Consider the following 20,159-nt stretch of genomic DNA (forward strand, 5'->3'; position numbering starts at 1 on the left):
TATCTACACAGAAAAGGTTTGTTGATCCCTGACCTAAAGCAACGGCTACCATGTTTTAGTCTTACCCCTTGGGGTTCAATTCCAATATTGGGGAACCTACTTATTCCAAAGCCAACTGCCATCCCTGTGTGCTCTAGTTCTGCTGGGTCACATTTCAGCTTGATCTTCAGTGTGGGGGCTTCTGTGTTGGCTCAGATGGTAAAGAATCTTCCTGCAATGCAGGACACCGGGGTTCAATCCCTGGGTCGGGAAGATCCCCTGGAGAAGGGAATGGCTACCCACTCCAGTATTCTTGCCTGGAGAATTCCATGGACAGAGGAGCCTGGTAGGCTACAGACTTCTGGGGCCTCAGAGAGTTCGAGATGACTAAGCTAGCACTTTCACTTTGGGATAGGATATAACTCAACAAGGAAGGGGCATTTCAGAAGGGGGGACACGATAAACAGAGGATAACAGATGACAGAGTGTGAGGCCCTATGGGGAATGAGTGTAAAGCCCATGCAGAGGAATGACAGATGAGGTTTTTTTGAATAAAATTAGTGTGGGGTCAGATAGAGAAGAGCCTTTAAGGCCATGGCTCAGCTTCTGTTCTGAACTACAAGCAATTAAGAGCCCTTTAGGTACTAGAAACGCAGGCCCAGGACAGGAGAGAGCGGTCAGAGTTGAAGCCAGAGCATTGGGGAGCATAGCCCACAGGGCACTACATGAACTAAGGCCAAGCAGGGGACCCAGGGACTGTGAGTCAAAGCTAGGCAGCAGGTCTGAGCCAAGAGTCAGAACCTGGGCATAAGAGCCAGGTGACAGATACAGGCTGGAGACAGGTGAGCACATGCTCCGAGGAGCTGCCTGACTGTGAAATAAGCTTTTTGTGTCAGGAAAATACCCGTTGCAGAATGCAGAAAGTATGGGTAGGATGAAACTGAGCTCATCTCACAGAGTGGCACCTCTATCTCTTTCCACTCCCTATCTCAAAAGTCCAGGAACTGATGCACTAACACACTCTATGCAAGGCCACTGTCCCAATTTCCAACTGGGCCTGGACTGAGGAATGATGGGGGAACCAAGGGCATAATCCTACTCTAGGTCTGTGGTTCCTACTGTCCCTCAAGCCCAGACAAGCCCTAGGTTGACAGGCAAGGGAGCTACCTGAATTTTTTTTCTTTGCTCTGTAAGTGGCCAATTATGTGACATTCAGCAGAATTCTAGAACTTTCTGGAATTCTGATGTCCCATGTACTCAATGAGAGGTTAGAGATACACGCTTATACGTCATTCCTGCTCTCCAGCCATCACAGCAGTAAACAACAACTGGTCTCTCTTAAATGAGAGAGAGTTCCAGCAGACAAGAGGACCCTCCAAGACCCTGTCCATGAACCACATCTACCTTGAACTCCCTCTCTAGCTATACCCAAGTACATCCCCAAAACACAGCCTGCCTCCTTCCTGTCACCAGGGGAATTGCTCTCCCAGTAACGGTACTGTTCCTAGGTACCAGTGCTACTCCCAGGGCCCTAGAGAGCCAATTAATGTGAGAAAAGATGTTCGTGAACTAAAAAAACCATCCTGCTGATAGGGCTCCAGCACTCCAGGTTCTGCACCTGCTGCACACCCAGCCTGCCTTCCACCTGGGAATCTTGGGTCACTGCCCACACCAGACCCCACAATGGTTGCATGCACTGTTCATCACCTGGAGTGAGCAAAGAGCAGTCATCTCACCTGCCAAGCTTCTGTTGCTGAGACCTCACCCCTCCCCCGACTCCCACCTCCCATTCTCACCCCAGGCCATTAGAGCCCCTCCAGATGAGCAGCTCATTAAGATAAGTACCATTTCCCTCTCTGACTCTGAGGTTGTAGCATCTTGCATCAGGTTCCTCTCTTTGCATCTTCCCAAAGCCCCAAGGCCTGCCCATGGAGGGACAGAGATTGCTCCCCTTTCAGCATTTGCAGTTTTCAAGGGATATGCTGTTACCTGTCACCAGTTTCAGGAAGCAGGAGGCTGTGGTGGTTATTCGGTGTTCCAGGAGCTCTTCAACTCCAGTCCCAGGGAATACCCAGGATCACCCAGTCAATTAGTGTCTAGACCAAGCTACAGGGCCCATGACCTCCAGACCAGGGTCTCTGTCCATACCTAAACTGCATCATCCATATTGATACTGGGAAAAGTAACATACCAAACAAGTAGAGACTGGAATCTAGACCTCAGAATCAAAGTCTCACATCTAGAATTTGTCTTTTATTAGATCTGAAGAGAAAGGTTAATGTTTGTTTTACTTACATTGGGAAGGAAATATCCAATTAATGGCCTTTCTCTCCTAAAATAACAAATATAATCATAGGGTGGGGTGTGTGTGTGTGTGTGTGTGTGTGTGTGTGTGTGTGTGCGTACCCGCACGCAATTTTCCAGGTAGAATTTGATCTGGGACCATTTTCAAACAGGTTTAAAAGCAAACAGTCCCAAGTAGATCATCTCATTGGCTGAGTAGACCCATTTCCAATATCCTTTCTGGAACCCGCCACTCCAGCCATCTCACAGCACAGCTGAGACAGTGTGTGCTCAGCATACTACTGCCTTTGCTTCGGTCTCCATCACTAGCTTTCAAAGACCAGGTCCAGCTGGTTTCCTCAGGGCCTAAGACCTGATGCAGATCCACTTCCTAGTGTGTGGAGTTGCTGGGGGGAATTCCAACTAGGCTGTGATTGCATTAATGGAAGATCTGCACCCAGTGTCTCAGGCTGCAGGGTCAGTTCTTTCCTCAGATTCTCCCTTGAGTTTCTCCATTAGTGCAGTGATTCCAGTGGGTGAGGAATCTCCCCTGAGCAAAGCGCCACAGTGCAGATCACAAGCTCCAAAGGTGGGTGAACCTGAGTTTGACTTGACCTGACCTGACAGTAGTTGTTAGACCCTACATAATCACAATTCCCAGGTTTTTCATCTGTAAAATGGGGATAATACCTGTTAGAAGGTTGCTGTGAAGTTTAGAAAAGATAATACAGGCATAAACATTCCATATAGCCTCTGCCAACCAGAAGATGCTTGATAAATGTGTTTTGCACCTCACAACTTGAGGAATAGAAAGGGGCAGTGTCATAACTGGAAAAAGTTTTCCTTTCAGACAAGAGCCATGGGATATTTTTGTAGACCCATTGCTTATCATTTGTTCAATAAGTATTCACTTAAGCCCTCAGCTGGTGTCAGGTTCTGTGTTGGACGTGGCATTGAAGAGATGCAAGGCACAGTCAGCTGAAGGAGAAGATGCCCACTTCATGCCCTCCCCCTGTGCTGAGCCCCATTACAAACATGCAGGCCTGGGGAGGCTCCACTGAGGGATTAGAGTTGAAAATCAGCTGGAAAGACCCTAAGCTCAGGCACAGTCCTGCTTCCATTCAACACAGCAACTGCTTGGCTGTGCCCAACAACCAGGAGGAATAGATTTATGGAAATGGACTCATCCCCAAGCCATGTGGCCCCATGTGGCTGGAGGCATTGAAGCTAAGGGCCTATTTAATTCTTCAGCCTCTATCCATCTCCCCTGCCAACCCTTTACCTATTCCCATATGTGACATTTGAAAATCGCAGATTGGTAGAAGTAGGATAAGCCTTTTAGCAAGTCTGTAATCCTACTCTGCTGGATAAAGTGGAGGTGCTAAAAGCTCTTTCCAAAGAATGAGACTCCCAAAGCCTGGCTTCTCAAATTAAGGATCAGAAATCTAAGTTCAGGTATTGGGTATCTCACTGGACTTGCCAGAGCTAGGTGACATCTCTGCTTTTCATCAGTCAGCTCATTTGGGCGCCATTCTTTTAGTCCTTCAGAAAACATTTACTGAGCAACTGATATCCACCAGTCCTTGTGCACTGAGAACCTCCCAGGGGTATTGCTCCTAAACTAAAGAGTCTTTCCTTCACATTCCTACAACACCATATTATTATCTGCTCTTCAATAGAATATGAGTTCCTTGAAGGCAAGGGCCTGGTCTTTTCATCTCAGCGCCCTAAATACCACAGGGCCTGGTACATAAAATTCAGTAACTGCCTGTGAAGGAAACAGACATATGAACCAACAAATAGCACACAACAGAGAATCCTAAAACCTCCAAGTAGCAGAGGAAGCTTATTCCACTCTGACCCACAAATGCAAATGTGGAAGGTAACAACAGCCTGGCCAGACCATAGGACATACTAAATAATGTAAGATGCCGCATATTCAAGAAACTGCCTGATTCCAAATTAACCAAATTCACATCTAACAGATTTTTCCACTTCAGTTTCACAAGTTCTAAATAATGGCATTTTTCCACATTTCTTGGTCTCTTACTATATCCGAGGCATATAGCACAGAATGTTTTCTGTGTATGTTCTCACTTACTTTTCATAACAACCCTATAAATTAATTACAACTATTATCATCTCCATTTTACAGGCAGGAAAACTTACCAAACTATGCAACTATTAAGAGGTAGGTAGATTAGGACCTGGGTCTTCCTAGGTGACTCAATGGTAAAGAATCCACCTGCCAATGTAGGAGACACAAGAGATGTGGGTTCGAAGATCCTCTGGAGAAAGAAATGACAACCCACTCCAGTATTCTTGCCTGGAAAATTCCACGGACAGAGAAGCCTGTCAGGTTGCAACCTATGGGGTCGCAAAAAGTGGGACACGACTGAGCAACTGAACACACATGCAGATTAGGACTCACACTCAGATGCCCAGATATATTGACACCAAAGCTTATATTTTCATTCTTCTTTGCACTTAGAATAACTTGGCAACAAATACCATGATTCTATTAATTGTCATTAGTATGAATTTAGTTTTCTGACTTTTGTTATTGTTGTTCAGTTGCTTGGTCATGTCCAACTCTTTGAAACCCCATGGACTGCACACCAGGCTTCCCTGTCCTTCATCTCCTGAAGGTTGCTCAAACTCATGCCCATTGAGTTGGTGATGTCACCTATCTATCTCATCCTCTGTCATCCCCTTCTCCTCCTGTCTTCAATCTTTCCCAGTATAAGGGTTTTTTCTAATGAGTCGGCTCTTCTCATCAGGTGGCCAAAGTATTAGAGCTTCAGTTTCAGCATCAGTCCTTCCAATGAATATTCAGGGTTGATTTCCTTTAGGATTGACTGGTTTGATCTCCTTGCTGTCCAAAGGACTCAAGAGTCTTCTTCAACACCACAATTCAAAAGCATCAGTTCTTCAACACTCAGCCTTCTTTACGGTGCAGCTCTCACATCCATACATGACTACTAGAAAAACCATAGCTTTGACTATATGGACCTTTGTCAGCAAAGTAATGTCTCTGCTTTTTAATAAGTTATCTAGGTTTATCATAGCTTTTCTTCCAAGGAGCAAGCATCTTTTAACTTCATGGCTGCACTCACCATCTGCAGTGATTTTGGAGCCCAAGAAAATGAAGTCTATCACTTGTTTCCATTGTTTCCCCATCTATTTGTCATGAACTGATGGGGCCAGATGCCACGATCTTAGTTTTTGAATGTTTCTGATTTTAGAGTCAAACAAAGCCTTGAGATACGCATAATTAGTTCATGGTAGAAATCTTAAGCGAGACCAAAGACCTAAACATGAGAGTTAAAACTATAAAACTCTTAGAAGAAAACACAGGAGGGAAGTTTTACGACAATGGATTTGACAGTAATTTCCTGGGTATGACACCAAAAGCACAGACAACAAAAGATAGGTACATGGGATTTTAAAATTTAAAACTTTCACTATGTTGATAGCACACTATCAACAAAACAAAAAGGCAACCCATGGAAAGGGAGAAAATATTTGCAAGTCACTTATCTGATAAGGATCTAGTGTCCACAATATATAAAGTTATATAACTCAACAAAATCCTGATTTAAAAAATGGGCAAAACTTGAAACTAACAACATTGTAAATCAACTATGTGCCAATAAAATAACTAAATTTTTTAAAAAACACAAAACTGAAACTCTGTATCATTAAACAATTTTCCATCCCCTCCTCCCTCCACCCTTGACACTCCCCATTCTATCTTTGTAAATTTAGCTACTTTACGTAGCTCATGTAAACAGAATCATAGAATATTTGTCTTTTTGTGACTGGCTTATTTAATATAATGTTCTTGAAGGTCATTCATGTTGTAGAATTTGTCAGAATTTCCTTCCTTATTAAGGCTGAATAATGTTTCATTTCATGTAGATACCACATTTGTTTATCCATTCATCTGTCCAAGGACACTTAGGTTCCTTCCACGTTTTGGTTGTTGCAAAGAATGCTATAAACATGGGCATAAAAATATCTCTTCTAGTCCCTGTTTAACTCCAGAAGTGGAATTGCCGGTAATTTATTTTAAAATTTTTTGAGGAACCACAATACTGTTTTCCATGGAATCTGCACCATTTTATATTCCCACCAACAGTGCACAGGACTGCAATTTCTCCACATCCTCACAAACACTTGTTATTTTCTGTTCTTTTTTTAATAGCTGCCACGCTAACAAAGGGAAGGTCATATCTCATCATGGTTTTGACTTGTATTTCCCTAAATATTAGTGATAGTATCTTATCTGGAGAAATGTCTATTCAAGTTCTTTGCCCATTTTTACACTGGTGAGTTGTAAGAGCTCTTTACATATTCTCGATAATAAGGCAACAGTGCTGGAACTTTTAAAACATATTTAAGATTCTCCATTTTTATAAATTTTACTGTATTTCCAAGAGTTCTTTAAGTAATTTAGAATGTTTATTTGCTAGACAATTGAATTATTTTTTAAATTAATTTATAAAAGCAAATATTAGCTGTAAATATGTTGAAATATTAATGAAAGGTCCTTTTAAAGTGACTGTTATATTTTCTAGATTAATAAATAGAATAAGATTTGTAAGTTAAAATTAAAAGCTTAGGGAAGAACTAAGTTTAAGTGGTTAAGTTGAAAAATCACATATTAATTTAAAAAATCTAATTAGACCACATCTTTTCTGTACTCCAAACTCTCAACAGAGAACTAAGAGACGTTAGGTAGATTATCCAAGGTTTAAAGATCTCAAAATTCACATCTCAAAGTACCTGCAATGGTCTAATGCCTCAGATAACCTAGACCTGTGCTACAAGTCACTTAAAAAATATTGCAGACAACAAAACAAACAAAAATGATGATGTTTTTAAATGCTGTCAACTGATTTGGCTTTTTCATCCCACAAGTTCATTCAGCAGACACTCAATGCACCAATGTAACATGACTTATTCTAGAATAATGAAATGAAGGGACCTGACTGCTGTCTCCAAGGACTTCAGAGTTCTCAATGAGATTGTCTCCTAGGAAACCTGACGTTCAGAAGAAAGGCACAAGCTCCTCCTTGCAGTAGGAGGTGGATTCAGCATAGATGGTGAATGGTTCATTAGTCAGAGCAAGTCTGTTCAAAATCTTTTCCTGACTGACCTGAGGGGCCCAGCTATTCTTCCCCTGCTTCGCAAGTTTAGTGGGTCAGGACATATCCTCTCCTTCTGGGGAGGCAGCCAAACCCTGAATCAAATCCTCCAGCTTTCTTAGTCTGCCACCAATTTAAGGAAATCCCAAGCATGAAAAATCCTAGCCTACAAAACAGATCTATTAAGCAGCAAGAGGATTTGCTTTGTCTCACAGGTTCCCCAAAGAGTTGCTTTCAGCAGTGAGTATCCCCTGGGCTTTTAAATTCTGATTCTTTCTACACCTGAAATTCAATTCCTATGAAATGGGAAGAGAACTGTTTCAGAGATGGAGGTGAACCTGTGGTGCCTTTGTCCTTACCATCTGGGACAGTCCCATTGAACCCCAGCAACCTGCTCTAGCTCCTGGATCAAGCACTGGAAGCAATTCTTACAGAGCAAATGCTAACAGGGTAGAAGCCAGGCACTCACATTGTGCAGGTCCTGTTGGCACAATAAGCAGATCAGTGTCACCTCCCTCTGTCCGCTTCTGTTTTTCTGGTCCATTGGTGACTGCCCCATAAAGCTCACGCCTGTATCAGTGCCCACACATGTGCCCAGAACTGGGGCTTTTCCATTAATATTCTCAAGTGTGAAGTAGTGTATAGAGCAAACAAGCTCTACTTCCTGAAAGTGAAGCACAAAGCAGAGTGATTTACTTCTTTGGGGAGACGGCTGGAAAGGACACAGAAACCAAGGCCTCAGAAGTCCAGGCTGTGTCTGTCCCTAAGACTGGAGGCTCGTGTACCACAACAGGGCACGGTCCGAACTCTCACTTGGGCCCAAAAGACAGTCCCAGATATCTGCCGGGGAGACAAAGCATGAAGGGGTCTTCTATGTTGTGTGTGTCCTACAGGATTGGCTTGCCTTCAAAAATGTCCCAGATATTTCTGTGCTTCTCTTATCAATGGACAAGCTTGATCCAAGATTTCATTTTGGAAAAGAGAAGGAAATTTACTAAATGCCAAGTTTATGCCAGGTGCTTTTATATACTTTATCTCCATCCTCCCAATTACCCTTGGAGATAGGGATTGTATTTTAAAAAATTAAATAAAACCATCAGAGACAGGCTGAGGAAAATGAGGTTCAGAGAATTTGGGTAATTGGACACAAAGACAGATGGTAAATAGCAGAGTTCAAATTCAAATCCAGGTCAGTCTGATTTCAGACTCCATTCTCTTAACCGAAATGTTTCTCAACCTGAGGTCCACATACATGTCCTCATGAGTTCTCTCCAACAACTTCTGTAAATTAGTGTTTCATTCTGATCAGCTTTTTAAAGTATAAATATTCTGGGTCATCTATATATCCACGATGATGGGATTTTAGAGGCAGTGTTAAAAAGTTAGGATCTAGTTCATATCAGTGTTACTTTGTCTCAGGATAATGAGAAGAAAAAGAAGCAGATAATACGTAAATGACGGATTCTTGCCACAGGAAGCCTAAATGAAATCACGGCACACAATGATGAATGTTCCACAGAACCTGGAATAGAGAAGGTAGTGGGGAAACTGGACCACCATCATTGTGGCACAAGTTTGCTAAACTTAGCCACAACAGAGTGCACCTCACTTAAGCTGAGGTGACAATTTTGCTTAGCATCATGTGCAAATGAAACTAACACTGTTAGTTTGATTGTTTTCGTTTTTTTTTTTTTTTCATTTATCAACTGTTTTAGGTTTTGTAATTGTATAAAAGCAGAAAGAGTGCACCTAGTTTTATATTTGTACTTATTTATAAAAAAACAGAAACAAAATTCATTTAATTCAAAACCAGAGCTCTGTAATTATGCAAATTTAAGAGAACTGTCACTTCAATTCAGTCTTTGGGAGCCAAGCCCATTAAGGACAAAGGAGGAGGCAGGGGAGGCCAGGCTTCTTGGGAGCCCAGCAAAATGCCACTAAATAAAGTAATGGACAGCTTTTATCTTGAATTCATTCTGAGGCTCTAAGGGAAGTTACTTCCTAGAGCACTGCCACAGTAGCAGCCCTGATGGAGGTAAGGACAATCTCTCTTAAAAGATTTAAATGTAGATAAGTTTATTTCGCCAGACTTTGAGAATATCAAACCTCTTAGTCTTAGAACCACTTTACTTATTTTAAGTATTGAGGACCCCAAAGAGGTTTTACTTATGTGGTTATATCTACTGCCATTTACCATATTATAAATTAAAAGTGAGATAATTTTAAAATATTAATTCATTAAAACACAATAAACCTATTACAAGTCAACATAAATAACATACTTTTCAGGAAAAATTACTTTCAAATAATAAATTTAGTGAGAAGAGTGACATTGTTTCTACCTTTTTGCAAACCTCCTAATGTCTGGCTTAGCAGAAGACTAAATAGAAGCTGGCTTCCCACACCAGCTTCTGCAGTCAATCTTTTACATGTTGTTTTATTTACAGTATATGAAGAAAATCCAGCCTCAAAGAGCTATACAGTTGGAAAAGATAGTATTTTAATAGCCTTATCAGATAATTGTGGATAATCTTCTTTGAAAGTACACCAAAATTTAACCAGTAGTAAGTCAGGGGAGAAGGCAATGGCAACGCACTCCAGTATTCTTGCCTGGAAAATTCCATGGACAGAGGAACCTGGTATGCTGCAGTCCATGGGGTCACGAAGAGTTGGACATGACTGAGCGACTTCACTTTCCCTTTTCATTTTCATGCATTGGAGAAGGAAATGGCAACCCACTCCAGTGTTCTTGCCTGGAGAATCCCAGGGATGGCGGAGCCTGGTGGGCTGCAGTCCATGGGGTCGCACAGAGTCGGACACGACTGAAGTGACTCAGCAGCAGCAGCAGTGAGTCAGGAGACAGACGGGCCCCAGGCTGGGCAGATGGAGTTCGTCCACTGTGGGGAGATACTCCAAAAGAGCAGGAGGGAGGAGAAGCTAAGCCCTGCCCAAATAAGACATAAAAGACCACCCATTCCTCATTCTTGAAGTCAAGGAGACCTTCCTGACTATACGTACACAGTAAAGTTCCCTGGAGGTCAAAAGGGAGGGGCATCAATTCACAGGAAGACATGTCAAGCTACCCTATGGGCCTCTTCACTGGAATCCATCTTGGCTAAGACATGCACGTACACACATCAGAGGATGCTGAGATAAACTAAATATGGACTCAGAATAAGGCAGTGATGATTGGCCAAAGGAAATCCAGAAGAAATGCCTCATAAAAGTGATTTAAACTACCACGAGGGCAAGCTCTCTCTCTGAGCCCACGCATGTGTGTATCCATATGTATGCTTTTGCCTTCTAATAAACACTTTACTTGCTTCACCACTTTCCATCTCTACGTGGAAATTCACTTCTACACAACTGGCTGGTTAGGACCTTGTCACCGGCCACTGGTCCCTGGTGGTCTAGTGGTAGGATTCAGTGATCTCACTGCCAAAGCCTGACTTCAATCTCTGGCCAGGAACGGAAGTCCTGCTTCAAGCTACTGCAGGCAGAGGCTATCCAAGAGCAGTAGTTTCTTCAAGGTTAGTGGATTCTGATACTACATCAGTGAACTTTTCTTATCCTGTTACATTACCATCCACTGGTCTACTTTAACACTTTGAACTGCTCTTTAACCAAGGCATAATTTTTATAACACCAAGCATTGACTTGGAAAATACTAGTTCAATGATTTATGCAAATACTCCAAATATTGACATATTTCATTACAGAAAAAAAGTCACTCTTTAATATCACCTCTAATTGCATCAGAAAATTCTGTAAATGTTATGAAGTTGTCAAATTCATGGAGGCAGCTATAACTTTACCAGAATTCTAATTTTTGCTTGCAAGCTCAAATTTTATCGTTGGCAACAAATAGTGTTTTCTTCCTTGAAGTGATAGGCTCACTTCACTTTTAAAGAAAATATCTGCCAAATTCCTAAGCCTGAATAATCACAGTTTGTCTGTCAGTTGTTCAAATAAAACTAGTATTCTACAAAATAATAATAAAGCTAGTGCAGCATGCAAGTCAAATAGTGACACAACTACAGTTCCTCACTTTGATAAACAGCAGAGGTGCTTTATGCATACCTCTTATTTCTTCACACAGAATATTAAAGAAACTTGTATTCAAGGATTGAACTTTAATAAACATGGGCATTCTTCAGTGAAACTGGCTCTTCTCTTTTTATCTTCTTTTCTTTTACAAGCAAATGCCTGGCTGTGAAGAATACACGTACCAGCAGTTTTACATACCATCTTTGACTTTGGCACCATCAGTGCAAATGTCAACCCAGTAAAAAGGCCAAATAACATCTTAGTATTACTATGAAAATTGTTTCGACCTTGTGGAACCCCTGAAATGGTCTCAGGGACCCCCTCCATGGGCCTTTAGACCGTACTTTGAGAACAGTTGCAATAGACTCTGAATGAACATTCTTGGTATCAGAGGAAGTGATATGGCTTTCCAAACCAGTGGACACAACTCAGGGTAAGAATATAAAGTAGTAAGTATTTGATTTCTGTCTTAGAAGAGCAATTGAATTAACTCTATGAGGGTAAAGTTTAGATTAAAGGCATAGCAATGAGTCTCTGGTTTCCCAGGTAGCACAATAGTAAAGAATCCACCTGCCAATGCAGGAGACACAGAAGACACGAGTTCTATCCCTGGATCGGGAAGATCCCCTGACATATAAAATGGTATTTGTACTTCCAGTATTCTTGCCTGGAAAATTCCATGGAGAGAGAACCCTGGTGGGCTACAGTTTATGGGGCTGCAGAGTCAGACATGACTGAGCATGCACATGCAATGAGTCTGATTTGAAGATAAGCGAGGGAAGGCCAAGTGATCCCTTTTCTATCCCCTTCTTCCTTTTCACCATTATTTAGCTCTTCTCTCTCCTTCCTATATATCCCTTGACCTGGGAAAGTTAAGGGGCTTGCTTGCAGAACGTACTTAAGCCAGGGGTAGCCAATTCAAATGCGTCCAGGGGTTAGTTATATAAAGAGTGAAGAGCCTCACCTAAAAGAATGTGAGTCCAGTGTTGCCGAGTCTTAGTTTTTTCAAAACACCAGAAATCTCCATCTGTTTGTGTCCTCTTTGATTTCTTTCATCAGTGTTTTATAGTTTTCTATGTATAGGTCTTTTGTTTCTTTAGGTAGATATAAGTATTTTATTCTTTTTGTTGCAATGGTGAATGGTATTGTTTCCTTAATTTCTCTGTTTTCTCATTGTTAGTGTATAGGAATGCAAGAGATTTCTGTGTGTTAATTTTATATCCTGCAACTTTACTGTATTCATTGATTAGCTCTAGTAATTTTCTGGTAGAGTCTTTAGGGTTTTCTATGTAGAGGATCGTGTCATCTGCAAACAGAGAGAGTTTCACTTCTTCTTTTCCTATCTGGATTCCTTTTACTTCTTTTTCTGCCCTGATTGCTGTGGCCAAAACTTCCAAAACTATGTTGAATAGTAGTGGTGAGAGTGGGCACCCTTGTCTTGTTCCTGATTTCAGGGGAAATGCTTTCAATTTTTCACCATTGAGGGTGATGCTTGCTGTGGGTTTGTCATATATAGCTTTTATTATGTTGAGGTATGTTCCTTCTATTCCTGCTTTCTGGAGAGTTTTAATCATAAATGGATGTTGAATTTTGTCAAAGGCTTTTTCTGCATCTATTGAGATAATAATATGGTTTTTATCTTTCAATTTGTTAATGTGGTGTATTACATTGATTGACTTGCGGATATTAAAGAATCCTTGCATTCCTGGGATAAAGCCCACTTGGTCATGATGAATGATTTTTTTAATATGTTGTTGGATTCTGTTTGCTAGAATTTTGTTAAGGATTTTTGCATCTATGTTCATCAGTGATATTGGCCTGTAGTTTTCTTTTTTTGTGGCATCTTTGTCTGGTTTTGGAATTAGGGTGATGGTGGCCTCATAGAATGAGTTTGGAAGTTTACCTTCTTCTGCAATTTTCTGGAAGAGTTTGAGTAAGATAGGTGCTAGCTTTATCAAACTACCAACGGTATTTTTCACAGAACTAGAACAAATAATTTTACAATTTGTATGGAAATACAAAAAACCTCGAATAGCCAAAGTAATCCTGAGAAAGAAGAATGGAACTGGAGGAATCAATCTGCCTGACTTCAGACTATACTACAAAGCCACAGTCATCAAGACAGTATGGTACTGGCACAAAGACAGAAATATAGATCAATGGAACAGAATAGAAAGCCCAGAGATAAATCCATGAACCTATGGTCACCTTATCTTCGACAAAGGAGGCAAGGATATACAATGGAAAAAAGATAACCTCTTTAACAAGTGGTGCTGGGAAAACTGGTCAACCACCTGTAAAAGAATGAAACTAGAACACTTTCTAACACCATACACAAAAATAAACTCAAAATGGATTAAAGATCTAAACATAAGACCAGAAACTATCAAACTCCTAGAGGAGAACATAGGCAAAACACTCTCCGACATAAATCACAGCAGGATCCTCTATGACCCACATCCCAGAATTTTAGAAATAAAAGCAAAAATAAACAAATGGGACCTAATGAAACTTAAAAGCTTTTGCACAACAAAGGAAACTATAAGCAAGGTGAAAAGACAGCCCTCAGATTGGGAGAAAATAATAGCAAACGAAGCAACAGACAAAGGATTAATCTCAAAAATATACAAGCAACTCCTCCAGCTCAACTCCAGAAAAATAAATGACCCAATCAAAAAATGGGCCAAAGAACTCAACAGACATTTCTCCAAGGAAGACATACAGATGGCTAACAAACACATGAAAAGATGCTCAACATCACTCATTATCAGAGAAATGCAAATCAAAACCACAATGAGGTACCATTATACGCCAGTCAGGATGGCTGCTATCCAAAAGTCTACAAGCAATAAATGCTGGAGAGGGTGTGGAGAAAAGGGAACCCTCTTACACTGTTGGTGGGAATGCAAATTAGTACAGCCACTATGGAAAACAGTGTGGAGATTTCTTAAAAAGCTGGAAATAGAACTGCCATATGACCCAGCAATCCCACTTCTGGGCATACACACTGAGGAAACCAGATCTGAAAGAGACACGTGCACCCCAATGTTCATCGCAGCACTGTTTATAATAGCCAGGACATGGAAGCAACCCAGATGCCCATCAGCAGACGAATGGATGAGGAAGCTGTGGTACATATACACCATGGAATATTACTCAGCCATTAAAAAGAATTCATTTGAATCAGTTCTAATGAGATGGATGAAACTGGAGCCCATTATACAGAGCGAAGTAAGCCAGAAAGATAAAGACCATTACAGTATACTAACACATATATATGGACTTTAGAAAGATGGTAACGATAACCCTATATGCAAAACAGAAAAAGAGACTCAGATGTATAGAACAGACTTGTGGACTCTGGGAGAAGGCGAGGGTGGGATGTTTCAAGAGAACAGCATTGAAACTTGTATATTATCTAGGGTGAGACAGATCACCAGCCCAGGTTGGGTGCATGAGACAAGTGCTCGGGCCTGGTGCACTGGGAAGACCCAGAGGGATCGGGTGGAGAGGGAGGTGGGAGGGGGGACTGGGATGGGGAATACATGTAAATCCATGGCTAATTCATTTCAATGTATGACAAAAACTACTGTAATGATGTAAAGTAATTAGCCTCCAACTAATAAAAATAAATGGAAAAAAAAAAGTAAAAAAAAAAAAACACCAGAAATCAAATTTTTCAAAAAATTTTAAATGTTGGCAACCAACTAAATTAAAAAAAGAAAAAAGAAAAAAAAACCCATAAGGAAACAGCATGAGTCAAACAAAGAACACCAGCGATCAGCTTATGACCTCCACTTTAAGTCATGAAGCGACTTGAACTAAATTAAAGTGAAAGACTGGAAAGACAGATGGGAAACCTCACATATGTTACCTTGCTTACAAACCATCTCCCTTAAGATCCCACACGCAGAGGTGAGAGAAGGGAGAGATTAACTGGGTTTCTGTAACCTGGCCAAGGAATAACAGAGCAAGTCACTCTGTACCATATTGGGAGTTAGAATTTCAAAGATTGTTTGCATGGGTAGTACAGAACAAATTATCATCACAATAGTATACATTTTAGGGGGGAAAATGGGAGTGAGAAACACCAAGTAAAGAAAGAGTACCTACTCTTTGCTAGACTATGTTGAACATGATACATTATTTATTTGTGTACTTGTTCACTGCCTGTTTTAGATACAGTCCTAGGACAGGACTTTGTCTTTTGTTCACCATGGTACCTTCCCCTTACTGCCTGGAACCTATACATACTATCTGAATACACAGCATGTGCTCAATAAGTATTTCTAAAATGAATGAATGAATCACAGTATTTTTTCACTATACAGACAAGTAAACTAAGACTGAAAGAGAAAATGCTACTTGTTCAAAATCATTCAGCTAGTGAAAACAGGGGTAGGAAATGAACCAAAACTTATGTGTTCTTTCCATGAATTTTATCATCTAAAATAAAACTCAAGAGCAACCGAATTCATTGTGCTATTGGATGAACTGCCCTCAAAGATCCTGGCATTCCTCCCTTCACATTTTGCTATTCTGAGTGTTTAATGGCAGCAGGGTTTTCCATCCTAGCTTCCAACAAAGCTGTTAGGAATGCATTTGCCACATACAACAATGAGATTTTTTTTAAAAAATCTATCCAACACAGAAAGGAAGGACTCTTAGTCCTCGAATTATATTTATTTTTATTTTTTAATGAAGAAAACCTTGGGCGGTCCTATGAATTTTCCCCTAAATGCCATATTGTGGGTATATCAAAAACTACCGATAAAAGCAAAAACAAAATAAAACAAGCACTGAACCTGGTGTAGTTTAAACCAGAAACCACACGTGCTGATGGTGCATACATTGGTACAATCCATTTGGAAAAAATATATATACATATAGCAACATAAAATGAATCATAAAAATGGTCATACCCTATAATATAGTAATCTCACTCCTGGGAATTTATCCTAGACAAGTTATTCAACAGAAGAAGAAAAAAGTCACATATACACCAGTGCTCATTGCATCATTTTCTCCAATAGCAAAGAACACAATGAGAACAATAAGAAAGGGAAAAAAAAAAAGAAAACACATGAGAAAATGGCTTAGTAAATTATAGCATGTGCTGAAGATAAATTACTAGCTGTTAAAAATAATAATCATGAATACTGGGTAGTGATACAGAAAAAAATGTAGTAGTATTAAACCAAAAACAGAACACAGATTTGTATACCATGATCATCAGCCTTGTAGACAGCAATGTCTCCATGCAAATAACAACTGAAAAGGTAGTAACCAGACATGAAAACAGTATTGTAAGGTATTATAATTTGAGATGTCTGTACTTATGTTTTTTCAAATTCTTCTTTCATGTTTTATTGTCTTTTCTACTACATGTAAGTTTTAAGATTCTTTCTGAAGTAAATTCGGATTTGAGTTTTTCTCAAATTCTCACTTAGAAAAGACATCCTGACTCGTCCCATCTTAAATTAACAATCCTCTACTTGAAAAAGGAGAAAGAAAAGAAAGTGAAGTCGCTCAGTTATGTCCGACTCTTTGCAACCCCATGAACTATAGTCTGCCAGGCTCCTCTGTCCATGGAATTTTCCAGGCAAGGATACTGGAGTGGGTTGCCATTTCCTTCTCCAGGGAATTTTCCCAACCCAGGGATCAAACCTGGGTCTCCCTCACTGCAGGCAGACTATTGTCTGAGCCACCAGTGAAGCCCCACTTGAAAAAGGAGAGCAACACAGTATTTCCAAATGTACGAATCTAAAGATGGAGAGCAAGAAAGCAAGGCTGGATGCACCCAGGCTGTTGCTGCTGTCTGAAGGATCGCTGCTGAAATCAGGAACCCAGAGAGGAAAGGAAGAGAAAGAGACCACCAGGGCCTTCTTCAGGTGGCAGTGTGTTCACAAGGCCACCTGGAGAGAGGGCTGAGGGAGTAAAAAGGTCGGCACTGCAAATACCTGCCTCACCAGGCTGCTGCCCAGCGCTGTCTCCCTTCTGCTCATTTCGCAGGCGTTTTCTGAGGCCCTGACTCTCTAAGGAGAGTCCACGTGTCTGAGATGCCACGGGCCATGCTCTACTTCAGAAGAGATGTAACAGAGAAAGAGGCTTCTCAAGGGTCATGTCCAGGATCAAGTCCCATGTGCCTGGTGACATGAGGTCACCCAATACCTCATGTCTAGCTTCTACTTAACTTTGCATATACAGAATTTAGCTTTGTTAGCTCTCTCAGAGCTGGCTGACCCAGGGAAACTGACCCACGCTGACAAACCCCACAGGAGCCTTATGTTAAAGTTACATGATTATCTTGGGAAGAAGAGGGAGCTGCCTAGAAAACCAAAAGCAGAAAACTGTCCAGGGCACGCTCCCTACCCTGGGGATCAAACTATGAATAAGAAGAATGTCAGGTGAACACAGAACCCAGCTACAGTGCTGGACCACTCAGGAAGGCCTTCCATTCAGATGGATGGCTTGAGGGATAGGATGTAGCCCATCTGTAACCAAGAAACACGACACAACTATCCAGAAGCAGTGTCCCATCAACCACTCTACCTCCACATCCTGGGCTATCTTTGTCCTTGCTCCAGTTCCTATTCACTAGACACCTGAAGGTAACCTTTCATTCCCCAAACTCTGCCCAGCTTACCTCCATTCACAGACCATCTTACCAAGGGTAGTTTCCAGGTAGCTCAACTCATTACTTGTGCACTTACAGGCCACTTTTGATGTCAAATAGAGGATGATGTCTCTTAGGCCTTGCCCCCAACTCTCAGGGCTCTTTCTGCTGGTACAGACAGTGTGTGAATAAGGATTGAAGGAGTGATGAAGACCATAATGCTGTGAGGTCAGAGAGGGAGTGATCACTGAGGTAAAAGCAGGAGATCTGAAGAAAAAAACCTAAGGCTAGGTCTAGGCTCTGAATTGCAGCTGCTCTGTAGCCTCTGGCAAATCAGTCAACCTTCTGTGTCTCAACTCTCATTCATAAAATGGAGCTAATAGAGTTGCCCACACAGGCAGACATATTTTGTAAACTGTAATGTGTATTTGGCTATTCTTACTGTGGACTGGAGTGTTCTTGAAGAAGCAGAATGTAAGGTAGGACTTTAAGGTTGAAGAAACTTCAGGGCATCTGGTTACAAAAAAGATAAGTACTCCATGAGAAATGAGACGAGCACAGGAAAAAAGGTAGAAGGGATGTACCAAGTTTGGCTGCAGTAGAAAGCTTGTGTAGGGAAGAAGCTCAGGTTAGTTTGGAAAGGCAAGTGGGGTGTATTCTGTAGCTAATAGGGAGTTCTGTTCCAAGCTTTTTTATGAAGATGAAAGTCATTTTGGAAAGATTAACCTGACAGAGGTGTCAAGGATGGAGGAATTGGAGGAGGTTTAGGATGCAGACAGGGTGATCACAAGAGGGTGCTGAACTCCAGATAAGAGATATGATAAGGGTATTAATGAAAGCTGTGCTTTTTAGCACAAAGGCTAAAAAAGGACATGATGACAATGTATTAGAAGAAAAGAATGTTCGGGGACAATTTTCAAGTCTCCCTGACATCACTATATAGGTTGCCAAGGCTGCTCACCAAGATATAGAATAAGGAAGGCACCAGTGAGCTGGAAAAGAGTCAAGTCTTTGGATTTGTCTATCTAGTTTATCTTAGAATGGCTGAGACACTAATCAGAAATTAACCATAAGTAAACATGATTGTGGAGCTCAGAAACAGAGATGTGAATTGAAGCCACTCAAGACGAGTTCACCCAAGACTGTGTACTATGAAAAGTTAAGAGGGAGACAGGCAGAAGGCTGAAGAACACCAATATTTAAATGGTGGACAAAGTTAGAACCTGATGAGAAGACAGAGGAAGGCAAGAGATGAGCTAGAAAAAGAAGTCAAATGGGTAAAGTAAAACAGAAAAAACAAGTGGTATGAGGAAAGGGCCATTCAGTTTGGTGTTTGGTTAATTGATGACATTGGTAAGAGCAATTTCATTGAAATAATGGGGCTGAGAACCAGATTGCAGTGGATTGAACAATGAATGGGAAGCTAGCATTAACAGGATTTGTTGACTATTCTTCTGGGGAGCCTGGCTGAAAAGGAGAGCAGAGGTATTAAACAGAAACAGAGAATTTAGGGTACTTTAGCTAAACCATATTTTAGCTTAAGGGAACAAGCCACAGAAAATTCGCACACAGCACACACTAGAGCTAATGTTGGAAGGTGATCCTCAACACTGGTTAAGAGTTAAAACGGGAAAGACGCCTCTTCCACTTTAGTCTACAAAGGGAGGTGAGGACAGGTGCATTCATTCACGTAAGGACCATTTGTTGAACATGTACTTCATGCCAGGAGCTAGGAGTGCATGGGTAAAAGAAAACAATCCTCCAGCCTTTAAGGAATTTGGTATGGTAGGAAAGACAAATACGAATCAACAAGTAGAAGAGTTTTGTGGTAGATTTTAAGATAGCACAGTGGGGAGAAGTAAGCAACTATAACTGAATGAGTCAGAGAAGTTCTAGAAGAAGAGACTCTTGCAGAGTCCAGATGGAGGAGCGGTTGTCTGGTCCAGAAGACGAGGTCACGCGCATGCTAGGTAGGTTCCAGTGAAAATTAAAATGGACGAGTAGATTTACAGTCTGGAGAATAAAGGACCCTAAAGGAACCTGGTGTAGAGGTCCCTAAAAGGAGCTTGTTTAAACTGGAATGC

This window comes from Odocoileus virginianus, chromosome 10, assembly GCF_023699985.2.
Source record: "Odocoileus virginianus isolate 20LAN1187 ecotype Illinois chromosome 10, Ovbor_1.2, whole genome shotgun sequence".
NCBI classification, from domain to species: Eukaryota; Metazoa; Chordata; class Mammalia; order Artiodactyla; family Cervidae; genus Odocoileus; species Odocoileus virginianus.